The following is a 7240-nucleotide window of genomic DNA, read 5'->3' as shown; positions in this document are numbered from 1 at the left end:
TCTTTGCTGGTAGTACAGCAAGTTGCTGGTGAATTTCAATGTTTAGAAGGATCACTAAGAGCTTGTCTTGATGCTTGCCTTGATGTTATTGATTATTTTGCTGAATTTTGAATTCGGCATATTCTGAGGCATGAAAATGAAAAGGCTAACATGTTAGCTCAACAAGCATCTGGCTATGATGTCAGTGGACATAATTTTCATATTCAAGAACAGCCGATGCATGAAGATTTCAATTTTTCATGTGTAGGTACAGACCAGTCGGCTATGCCGACTGACCAAGTCGGCTCAGCCGACTACTCTTCTGTTGTGCCAAGTCGGCTAAGCCGACTTCCCTAGTCGGCCAAGCCAATACCTCCAAATTGGCTAAGCCTACCGGCCCTATTGGCTCAGCTGACTCCCCTGTGACCAGCCCGGTCAATTCGCCCGAGAAGCTATCAAATTGGCCCGATATAACTTCCAGTGATGTTGGGGCCAATTTAGAAGATTGGAGGACTCCCTTGTTGAGATATCTACGTGATCCAAGTGCCAAAATAGATAAAAGTGTTCGGCGGAGTGCTTTCAAATATGTATTGCATAATGAAGAGCTCTATTGAAGAACCGCCGAAGATTTGCTGCTTAAGTGCTTGGGATCAGATTAGGCTAGAGTGACTATGGGAGAAGTCCATGAAGGCATCTGTGGTACGCATCAATCGGCCCCGAAGATGAAGTGGTTATTGCATAGTGCCAGTTTCTATTGGCCTACTATGATGGTCGATTGTTTTCGCTACTACAAAGGTTACGAAGAGTGCCAGAAGTTTGAAAATATTCAGCTTGTGCCTGCTGCTGTGCTTCATCCTATCATCAAACCATGAACTTTTCATGGTTGGGGGCTAGACTTCATTGGCCAAATATATCCCCCATCTTCGAAGGGACACCGATTTGTGTTAGTTGCTATGGATTACTTTACTAAGTGGACCGAGGGAGTTCCTTCGAAGAATATGACACACAAGAAAGTAATTGAGTTCATCACTAAGCATATTATTCATAGATTCGACATCCCTCAAACGTTAACTACAGATCAAGGGATATCGTTTGTGTCCAAAGAGGTGAGGGAATTTGCCGAATTATATAAGATCAAGTTGCTCAATTCATCTCCATACTATGCTAAAGCCAATGGCCAAGCTGAGTCTAGTAATAAGACTTTGATCAAGTTCATCAAAAAGAAAATTGAGGAGAATCCAAGGAGATGGCATGAAGTTTTGCCTGAGGCTCTATGGGCACATCGCATTTCAAGGCATGGTGCTACAAAGGTTACTCCTTTTGAGTTAGTATATGGTCAAGAGGCCGTGTTGCTTGTCGAAGTGAATTTGGATGCATACAGGCTTGCTAAACAAAATGATTTATCAGCTGTTGTGTATCATGATTTGATGATGGATAACATCGATGAGGTGACTGATGTGAGATTAAAAGCTCTTAAGGAAATAGAGAAAGATAAAGCTCGAGTTGCCAGAGCATACAACAAGAAAGTCAGGAGCAAATCCTTCCAAGTGGGAGAATTGGTGTGGAAAACCATACTTCCAATTAGATCGAAGAGCAATCAGTTTGGCAAGTGGTCACGAATTGGGAAGGTCCTTACAAAGTGGTCAAAGTTATATTCGGAAATTCATATGTGCTAGAGACATTGCAAGGTGAACGTCTCACGAGAGCATTCAATGGAAGGTACTTGAAAGGGTACTTTCCAAGTGTTTGGCAAGAAGCCTAAGTACTCTCCAAACAATGGCTGATACATGTATCGCCCTTAGAAAAAATGGCCGATGTATACATCGCCCTTAGCCACTGAGCAGCCGATGAGATGAGTATCGTCGCTGTTTGGTTTTAATTTATTTGATTAAGTGTTTTCAGGTTTATGCATCATTCACCTAAAAACAGGGGGACATATGTTGACAACCAAAAATATCCATTTTGTGAAGTTTCTCAAAATGTGAAACGGAATTCACCATTGCATTCCTCTCATCGAGACGGTCAAAAAACATATATGGAACGCCTAATTCGAAGTCCGGATGAAGAAGTTATGCCCTCGGAAAGATGTCTCGTTGTCGGGAGTTCCGACCCAAGTCAGGACTTCCGACTGTCGGAAGTTTCGACGGGTGTCGGGACTTCTGGGAAGCCTGAAGAAATCTGCTCGGGTGTCTGGGATTATCCCTACGTCGGGAGTTCCGACAAAAGTCGGAAGTTCCGACTGTCGGGAGTTTCGACCCAAGTCGGGACTTCCGAGATACCTAACAGAAAATCCTGTTCGGATCTGGCCTTGTGGATTCCGATCCGAACTATTTCAAATTCATGGGAAACTTAGAAAATAAGGCTTGGAGAGGTTTTTTACTGGGATAAGACCACCCCTCTATATATATGAGAGGATCATGGCCGATTGAATTCCCATCTATCCAATCGTCATACAAACCAATCTATCAACTCCTTATGCCCTAATTCCCCTCTCTCAACCCCCCTTGTTGTTCGTTGAGTTTTCCGGCAAGATTCAGCGGCATACTAGACGGCCTTGCTGGTCCTAGGAGATCCTCCACATGCTTCTCCCTGACGGGTCTTTCCGGGAGAAGTTCAGGAGCTTTTTCGGCCAAGAACAGGCTCTACATCGGTCTCATCGGTCTTTAGATTGGTTTGATCGATTACGCCGCGTTCTTGCTGCGTTGTAGGTTGTGTGCAACCTCTTTGGACGTCAAGGCTCTGCTGGTGTGTTAGTTTGGGGTCATCCTCAACGTCAAAGGTCGCATTTGATTGGGTTCGAAAAAACCAGTGCAAGCTCAAGTTCTCCAGGCTCTCCACGCTAGCTCTATTGGAGGTCACTCAGGGGCGCCTGTTACTTATGCCAGAATCAAACAGTTGTTCTTCTGGCCAGGAATGAAATCTGTAGTGTGGGAATTTGTTCAGAGTTGTGCTACCTGCCTTCAGGCTAAGCCGGACAGGGCTCGATCGCTACCCAGGTTTGCTCCAGCCTCTTCCCATTCCCGCTGCTTCGATTGAGGTGATCACCATGGATTTTATTGAGGGTCTCCCTCCATCGGGTTCCTTCAACGCTATCTGGGTTAACCAGTGCATCAAGACATTCTTGCGCCGCTTTGTTCATGCTTGCCCATCATCCTGGAGCAACTGGATAGCTGTCGCTTAGTTCTGGTACAACACGTCCACCCACTCAGCTCTCGGCCGCTCTCCTTTTGAAGTGTTGTATGGATTTCCTCCCCGCCATCTGGGTTATGATCTTGCCGAAGCTGCTCCGGTGCCTGAATTGCATCAGTGGCTAGAAGACCGGGAACTTATGCATCCTTTGGTCAAACAACACTTGGCTCCTCAAACCCGGATGAAGCGTCAGGCAGACAAGGGCCACTCTGAGCGTTCCTTTGCAGTGGGTGATCTGGTATTTCTCAAGCTGCAGCAATGCGTCCAAACTTCACTGGCTCGTCATGCAAACAACAAGTTGTCGTTCAAGTTCTTTGGCCAATTTAAAGTTTGGAAAAAGTCTACTTAACCCTCACATTTTATACTTAGTCTACTTCACCCCCAACTATAAAACCGTCTGTTTTACCCTCTGAATTTTTCCAAAACCGTCTATTTTACCCCCCGGGCGGTTTTTGACAGCGGTTTTGCCACAGTAACATCGGACTTGCTACAGTAATTGTTTGAATTTTCTTTTTTTATATTTTCGGTGAATCTTTGAAAAATCATAGAAAAATCATAAAATAAAAAATCTAATTTTGTTGAACTCCACATGAGTAGATCTATATAGTGAATATATAATACGGTATGCTTTAATACAAAATTTTTACTGTAGCCTTAGATTAATTAGAAAATCTAATTTTGTCTGTAATTAATTGGAATAATTCATAGCTGCAGCTTCTATGGTCCAATTATGGTGAAATTTTTATGGTATTGTATGCTTGAACTATAGTAAAAATTTCGTACTCATTGGACTATGTATAACTTAGTTATAGATAAATTCTAATTAATTACAGACAAAATTGGATTTTTCAATTAATCTAAAGCTACAAAAAAAAAATTTATATTAAAGCATACCGTATTATATATTCACTGTGTAGATCTACTCATGTGGAGTCCAATAAAATTAGATTTTTTATTTTATGATTTTTCTATGATTTACTATGATTTTTCAAAAATTCACCGAAAATAAATAAATAAAAAAAGAAAATTCATAGCAAACCGCCGCTGAAAACCGCCCAGGGGGTAAAATAGACGGTTTTAGAAAGTTCAGGGGGGTAAAACAGACGGTTTCATAGTTGGGGGGTGAAGTAGAAGTATGAAAGGTGGGGGGTTAAGTAGACTTTTTCCTTTAAAGTTTTGTAGAAAATCGGGCAAGTGGCCTACAAACTGGAGCTTCCCCCTCAGGCGGCCATTTGCATTGGTCTGAATCAGGAAACTGAGGTCGAAGTGGTGGTGCTTGGACTGATGAATGCAGGCCTCAGACTAATGATTATGCCCCACATGAAAATCTCATCGCAGAAGAAGTGCCACTGAATATGCTCATAGATTGGCAGATTGATCGGAGCTACCTGTACGTACTCCAGTAAATGCCGCTCGCGCTCGGCGTTTTGCTGGAAGGTGCTTGTGGAGAAGCGGACCGGAGATGCTGCATGCCCATGCCGGACCCAGTCACATGACCGCCCAACGACTGACCCAGGGCGGCGCTAGTGGTCACGAGCCGAAACGCGAAGCCACCGAGGGAGGCCTCCGGTGGTGGAGCACGGTGCTCTTTGGCACGTATACACGGGGTGCAATAAGACCATATTTTCATGACGAGTAGTAATAACTAAAAAGCTAGAATCATATTTACCACACGTGACACGTTTCTAAATTTCAATTACTCCCCGTCGTGTTAACCTTTTTGTATATTATTTTGCTATGTGTTTAGATAGAACGTATGCCTATATATATATATATACACACACACTAGGATCATGCCCATGCATTGCAACGGGAACAAAATAATATCACAGTAATTTTAAGTTTAATCATGCATATTAGTCTGTGAGTGTTATTTCTTTATGTGATTGCAGCATTTCACCAGATTTCTCAGCTTTTCTTCAACAGTCTTCGTAAGGGAACCATCAATCACCTTAACAAAACACCTTAAACCATTGAAATATATACTCATCTCTTCTATACCATAACCAGTAAAAAAAATCTATAAGCCAATACCCAATAAAAGGGCAGCACTCTCAATGTAGCTTTCCTATATTATATTCCAGTAAAGTTAGAGAAGATGGTATTACAAGAAATTCATCTCATACAAAGGACAGTATTAATCTATCCTTCACATTATTTTATTCATCTTCCACTTCGTATTGGTACGGCGATGCCCGACCAATATGTAATGGCAGGAGTGGTAACATCCAGTGATTGTGGTGAGTGGTAACATCCTGAAAACTCTTCCTGATCCAATTGGCAAACATGTTTTACTTCTATTTTATGATCTCAGCTGCAAAATTGCAGCCACAGCTAGCAAGAAAGCCACCACCGACAAGAAACACGTTTGAGATGTGCTTGCAGCAGTTTCCACTATACAGCACCACTGGCTTTGAGATGTGATTGTCGGCTATGAATCCGATCCTGATGCTATCGACCTCCTGTCTCAACTGGCCGCACAGCCTGATGCTCGCCCACCGTATACGCTAGTGCAGGGTGTCATCCGCTACAAGGGTCGCATTTGATTGGGTTCGAAAAAACCGGTGCAAGCTCAAGTTCTCCAGGCTCTCCACGCTAGCTCTATTGGAGGTCACTCAGGGGCGCCTGTTACTTATGCCAGAATCAAACAGTTGTTCTTCTGGCCAGGAATGAAATCTGTAGTGTAGGAATTTGTTCAGAGTTGTGCTACCTGCCTTCAGGCTAAGCCGGACAGGGCTCGATCGCTACCCAGGTTTGCTCCAGCCTCTTCACATTCCCGCTGCTTCGTTTGAGGTGATCACCATGGATTTTATTGAGGGTCTCCCTCCATCGGGTTCCTTCAACGCTATCTGGGTTAACCAGTGCATCGAGACATTCTTGCGCTGCTTTGTTCATGCTTGCCCATCGTCCTGGAGCAACTGGATAGCTGTCGCTTAGTTCTGGTACAACACGTCCGCCCACTCAGCTCTCGGCCGCTCTCCTTTTGAAGTGTTGTATGGATTTCCTCCCCGCCATCTGGGTTATGATCTTGCCGAAGCTGCTCCTGTGCCTGAATCGCATCAGTGGCTAGAAGACCGGGAACTTATGCATCCTTTGGTCAAACAACACTTGGCTCCTCAAACCCAGATGAAGCGTCAGGCAGACAAGGGCCGCTCTGAGCGTTCCTTTGCAGTGGGTGGTGGAGCACGGGCCACCGGACCTCGCTCTTTGGCACGCGTATACACGGGGTGCAATAAGACCACATCTTCATGACGAGTAGTAATAACTAAAAAGCTAGAATCATATTTACCACACGTGACATGTTTCTAAATTTCAATTACTCCCCGTCGTGTTAACTTTTTTGTAGATTATTTTGCTATGTGTTTAGACAGAACGTATATATATATATATATATATATATATATATATATATATATATATATATATATATATATATATATAGATATATATATATATATATATATATATATATATATATATATATATATATATATATATATATATATATATACCAAAATATGTACCAAAAATTCAAAGTAACCTGTAATTTGGAATAGAGAAACTAGAATAGATTGTTCGAAAAGTTGATGCCGAATATACAATACTATTTTTTCTTTTGCATGCGAGACGTCACATGTATAAAATAAATTTAGGTGTTGGTTCAGCATTTTCACGACATGTTCACCGACTGGTTTTTTTTTTTTGGACATTGATTTTTGAATCACCATTTTGATAGAAAAGTTTATACAACATTCCTTTATTTATTTTGTTGATTCAACGTTTTACAAGAAAATTGATGCTGCATTCTTTTATTATTAGTTTTCGTTTATCGAATATTTTTGTCAGAGCTGATTCAACATTTTCACGAGACTAGCAAATATGTCCGTGTGTTGCAACACAAAAAAAATACTATAAAATATTAATGAAAAACAATGACAGAAATGGTACATATCTATTTATGTTTTACCTTTTTATAAAAATTAAAAACTATAATTTATTTTATGATGGTAAGGACCGTGACGCCTAAGAAGGCGAGTGAATCAGGCAACTTAAAACTCTATTTCTAACTATG

The sequence above is a fragment of the Miscanthus floridulus genome, chromosome 16 (genome assembly GCF_019320115.1).
Source record: "Miscanthus floridulus cultivar M001 chromosome 16, ASM1932011v1, whole genome shotgun sequence".
Lineage (NCBI taxonomy): Eukaryota > Viridiplantae > Streptophyta > Magnoliopsida > Poales > Poaceae > Miscanthus > Miscanthus floridulus.
The sequence above is the reverse complement of the archived record's forward strand: the minus strand, read 5'-3'. Positions refer to the sequence as shown.